Source organism: Neophocaena asiaeorientalis, unplaced genomic scaffold, assembly GCF_003031525.2.
Source record: "Neophocaena asiaeorientalis asiaeorientalis breed wild unplaced genomic scaffold, Neophocaena_asiaeorientalis_V1.1 scaffold198, whole genome shotgun sequence".
In the NCBI taxonomy this organism is placed as follows: Eukaryota; Metazoa; Chordata; class Mammalia; order Artiodactyla; family Phocoenidae; genus Neophocaena; species Neophocaena asiaeorientalis.
The window spans coordinates 2125080-2130892 of NW_020175221.1; positions in this window are offsets into that span (position 1 = coordinate 2125080).

Sequence of the window (5813 nt, forward strand, 5' to 3'; positions counted from 1 at the left end):
CTCACCCCGAATACCAAATTTCTTTCTCTATTGAAAGCATCATGACTTTACTGCTTATGGTGTAGCACTTTCGGGAAACTGAAAAAACTGTTGACTCCATTAGAGTCCAGTTAATTTTGACACTGATATCTATGTAACTAAAGACAAGTACCTAACCATAAATAAAAATACATCTCTTGAGATTATGAATGTTGATGAGAGTGCCAAAGGCAAGGGCAGTAGGGTACTCACATAATTCCTTTGCAAAAATATCAGAGAAAAGTTGAGATGAAAAGGATTATCTCTTTCTGCTCCAAAATATAAAAGATATGTACTCTGGCTATTTTTATCGCCAAATGACTGGCAGCTATGAGTCGCGAGGAGAATGCATGTAAGACAGCATGCAGGACACCAACCACCACCAGCCACGCTGGTCTGTCAGAGAAACACGATGCTACTTAGTCTTGGGAGCATTCATTTGCAACAGACTATCTTTTGGCCTGCATTCCAGTTCTCATTTTCCTCGCATATCTGTATTACTCTACTTTCTATCCCTTAACAAAGAACAAAAAGTTTAGCAGGTGGACCTTTACTAGTATAACACATGTTAACTACAACCAACTTCATCCATCTGTTATATCAAGAAAGATATCTACATTCCACTTATACATGGAACACCCTAGTAAATTTTACATTTGTTTTGAATAGATTGCATTACATTTATCCACACAGTAACTGACATCATGCACTGTGATGGAGGGATCTATTCACTCCACACTGCAGGAATACCTCAATTACTAAAGGAGAAAAAAAGCCCTTCTCATGGCATTCAAAAAGTTAACTATATAGAGTTCCAGCTAGACAAGAGCGGAAAATATATCACTCCAATGAGTAATGTACTTAGTTTTCCAGAGCCAAGAGGCCACATGTCACACACTAGAACAAAATAAACTACAGATAAGTGCTCACCACTGAGGCATGTTGTGTGACTTCCTTCGTACTTTAAGATGAAGGCATGACATGAATCACCATGTTAGTTACTTTGAGTCTTTGTCCAGGACAGAGGTACCCTTTTTTTTTAAATTTTATTTATTTATTTATTTTTGGCTGTGTTGGGTCTTCGTTTCTGTGCGAGGGCTTTCTCTAGTTGTGGCGAGCAGTGGCCACTCTTCATCGCGGTGCGCGGGCCTCTCACTGTCGCGGCCTCTCTTGTTGCGGAGCACAGGCTCCAGACGCGCAGGTTCAGTAGTTGTGGCTCACGGGCCCAGTTGCCCCGCGGCATGTGGGATCCTCCCGGACCAGGGCTCGAACCCGTGTCCCCTGTATCGGCAGGTGGACTCCCAACCACTGTGCCACCAGGGAAGCCCCGTACCCTTACTTTAAAAGTAAATTCAATATCATCATATGCAAAAGAAAAATTTGGAGATGATTTTCACTTTAAAAAAAGAATGTTCAATGGTATTCTTTAAATATAAAAGTAAGTCCTAGAATGATTCATTCTACAAATATATCTATTACATACTATAAGGAACAGTAAGTTTTTATGAACACATGAAGGAGTTTATGATTGCAATAATAATTCTAAACCAGGGGCTGGTAATCACTGAGACAAAAACCAAAGAGAGCAAAAGTCATCACCAAAGTAGACTCAATGGTCAGTGCACAGGAGTATTATCTCCCTAGGTTCCAGTCAACATTTTCCAATAAACAACCATTTCTTGAATGTCTACCATGTTCCAGACAACCCTACCTGGCTCACATTTCCTGCACTTCCACCTCCTGACTTGACACACAGAAAGGACTCAAGGGTCTATACAGAGGATGTTGTCCCTGATGCAATACACTCAATACCCTCAGTTTTGTCAAGATCTGAAGACCTAAGAAAAGTGAATGGATACTACAGTACTAGTATTTTCAAAACCTAGATTTAAATATGGTGGGAAAAGAAAAACAACAACACATTCTACAGATGCTAATCGATAGGAACATTTTCTGGAGCCCCACAGACGGTCCAAATTCTGAGAATAATTTAAAGCTATACCAAACCTAGTGTGAGAACAGTGATAGAACAAAATAGTTCCAAGGCTATTCAAAGTCATAAAGAATAAACAAAGCTTTCTCATCTTAAATATCAATAAATATTTCTCATCTTAAATATCACACAAAGAGGCTTAATTTTGTTTACTATCAGATGTAGCTTTGCATTTGCATTGCTAATGATCCTTTTTCAAAGTGTGCTCACACTTTTAGTTCCTTTTGAATAGAAATAACTGATCTCCTACCTACCCTAGGTCTTGGACATGCTAATAATGTCAAGTGGCACATAAGCATATTTTCATGTTCAGAATATTACCAGAATAGAAAAAATTTTAGAGGGGGGTATTTATTTTCTTGGGAATGTATTGTATATAGGAAGGCTCATCCTGCTTTGTTCTAGTTTTCACTTGATATTCGATAAAGGGTAGATCCAAATATAATTTATCCCTTATGAAACACATCCCTCAGAAGGCAAAAACCAAAAAGAGTCATTTTTCCAATATGCACTAGAATAAAAAAAAGGGCTTCAGTGTTTTGTGGTATCAAATTCTTTGTCTCCATACAGTTATCAACTCAGAACTAGTCAAAGGACCCTCTGGAAAAATGAAACTGTAAAAGGCAATGGAGTGCTCGACCACAAGTAAATCCCTACAATTTTAAGATGACAGTCTACTTCTGTGCAGTCATTTAGACAATAAAGATTTGAAGGAAAAGAGAAGTAATAAAACATACTTCACAAATCCAAAAGATCGTTCCCAGGATAGAAAAAGAATTCCCTTGACAAGGTCTAGCCCAAGAAATTGTAGTAAGGAATAAAAACATTTCTGAATTGGATAATCTGAGATACAGACTTAATGTTAACTTCCAAACTGTTCTTTATTTACCTTTCTATCTTTGTTTAATTTTTATTATGACTTAAAAATCAAAAAATTTGAAAGGGTATGCTTACCCCAGCCTCTCTCAAGGCAGCTTAAGATTATGACTTTCTTGTGAATCCTTCCAAAGATGTTATATGCATATACAACAACTTATAAATACAAATTTATTCTCAAATGGCATAATAACACACACATCTTTTTTTCATTTAACAAATATCTACATCATTCCCTATCAATACAGTTTCCTCATTCTTTTTTACTACTGCACCATATTCCATTATGTGAATGGACCATAATTCATTTAACCAGTATTCTGTGATGAACATTTAGGTTGTTTCCAGAGTTTTGTTACTATAAACAATGCTTCAATAAACTACTTCATTTCAACTTAGCATAAGATCCTGAATACATTCCTGGATGTAGAACTGTTAGGTCAAAGAGATCTGTGTGTTTATAATTTTAACATATGCTGTTAAATGATCCTCCATAAAGACTGTCCCAATTTATACTCCCACCAGCAATGTATGAATGAGTGCCTATGCCCACACCCAGGCTAATAATGTGTTACATTTTTATTTTATTTTTATCCATGTGACAGGATTTTTTTTTTAATGGCATCTGGTGCAATTTTAATTTGCATTTCTCTTACAAACTGAGGAACTTTATTTTCTTTTAATTTTTTTACTGAGGTATAGGTGATGTACAATACTATATAAGCAACTCAGCAACTTTAGATTTAGAGCCAGTGGTATCTCATTTCTGTGAAATCTTCATATATATCCTTTGCCCATTTTTCTACTGAATTGTTGGTCTTTTTCTTATTGATTTGTAGAATTTTTTACACATGAAGGAAATTTGCCCATTATCTTTGATGAGTTGTAAATGCTTTTCAACTTGTTTTTGACTTCGCTTGTGTTAGTTTTCGATATGCAGAAATTTTTATTTTTTAAGTCTAATTTATAAATATTTTTCTTTTATTGCTTCCATTTTAGGTCAAAGTTAGAAAAACCTCCATTCTAAATTGTAAAACTCTTCTTCCCTATTTAGTTCTATTTCTTTTGTGACTTTGCTTTTTAAAGTTAAAATTTTATCCACTTAAAATTCATTCTGGTGGAGGTATGAATTATAGATCCAACTTTATTTTTTTCCAGATGGCTCCCCAGTTACCATTTACTGAATAAATTTCATCAGTGATTTGAAATGCCAATTTTATCATGTCCTCTGTGTTTTGGGGGTCCCTTTCCAGGCTTCATATTTTATTTCATTGATCTGTAATCTATGCATTTTGCCTTCATCACACAGTTTTAATGAATGTGGCTTAACAATATCTTTTAATATCTTGTAAGGATGTTCTCATCTCTCATTACTTTTCTTTTTCAGGATGTTTCTAATATTATTGTATGCATGTTCCTATATTTATTTTAGCATTGGTTTGTCAAGCCTAAAAAAAATCCTGTTAGCGTTTTTATTGGGATCACTTCCAATTTACAGACTTACTTACCTTTAAGAAACAACCCTAAAACCTGACAACTTTGTTCCACTGCATACGAATGGTGTGATTCATGACTCAGCTAGGACAATCATATTTCATATTAGTATGTCTCCAATCACAAGACGATGGTCTTCCTGAGAGTTAATAGTGGTGTTTGGCATTAACCTTCCTCTTGCAGCCAGAAGGGTTGTATGCAAAATGTATGAATGCCATAAGTACTGTTAAAATAGCATATTCACTGAGTTTATCCATAAATTAAATATAAATAAAAAATAATTCCATGGTCACCATATGTTTTCTTAAAATGAAAGTTAAAGACACAGGAGTAAAGAACTGAAAAAGACCTCTACAGATGATCCAGACCAGGGTCTAAGCAACCTTTTCTTCTGAGCACATCACTCCTATCATAACAGTTTATTTTATGGACTGTTTCCTAATTTCCAATTCAAAGGACACTCTAAATTGGAAAATCATGTTCATTCTACCCCCAACATTCCTATAGAATTGTTACCATATGTACAGTACATTGTATCATCATGTAGATGGAAGCAAAAGGAATGATGAATGGGAGCAAAAAGTAGAAAAAGTATTTTACATTAATATTTACAAACACCTTAACATACACTACCTCATCTGACATGTATGCATAAATTGGGCTGCCTACATATTAATAAAGAATACATAACAATGAAGAACAATAATTTTTATAAGTAGTATTTTAAAACTAAAACATTCATGTCTACTACATCCTGTAATTTTAATGCTACAAATCTTAGGTATCAAAAGAGAAACATGTTCTCTCTGTTCAAGGGTGGGGGGGATATGAGATTAAAGATGTAGGCAGGGCCAGATCATGAGCAACGACAGAAAGAATTTGACTTTGGCCTTAAAGGGATTTTAAATAGGGAAAGAATATGATCATAACTGCTTTTTAAAAATCACTTATGTACAGTACAGAGGCTGGGTTAGCTGTAGTGTGGCAAAGGTAGATAGAGAAAAAGTTATTGCAGTGAACCAGACCAATGATGGTTGGACTTAGGGTAGTAGCAGCAGTGATGAATAAAGGATTCATTTAAGAGATATCCAAGAGGGGCTTCCCTGCTGGTGCAGTGGTTGAGAGTCCGCCTGCCGATGCAGGGGACACGGGTTCGTGCCCTGGTCCGGGAAGATCCCACATGCCGCGGAGCAGCTGGGCCCGTGGGCCATGGCCGCTGGGCCTGCGCGTCCGGAGCCTCAGCAAGGGGAGAGGCCACAACACTGAGAGGCCCACGTACCGCAAAAAAAAAGATATCCAAGAGGTAGAAATGGTAAGACACTGATGATTTCCGGGCTTAAACAACTCAATGGACGGTGGTGCCACTTACAGAACTAGTGAACATATAGGGAAAGGCAGATTTAGAAGGAAATAACAAGTTTGAAGTACAAGT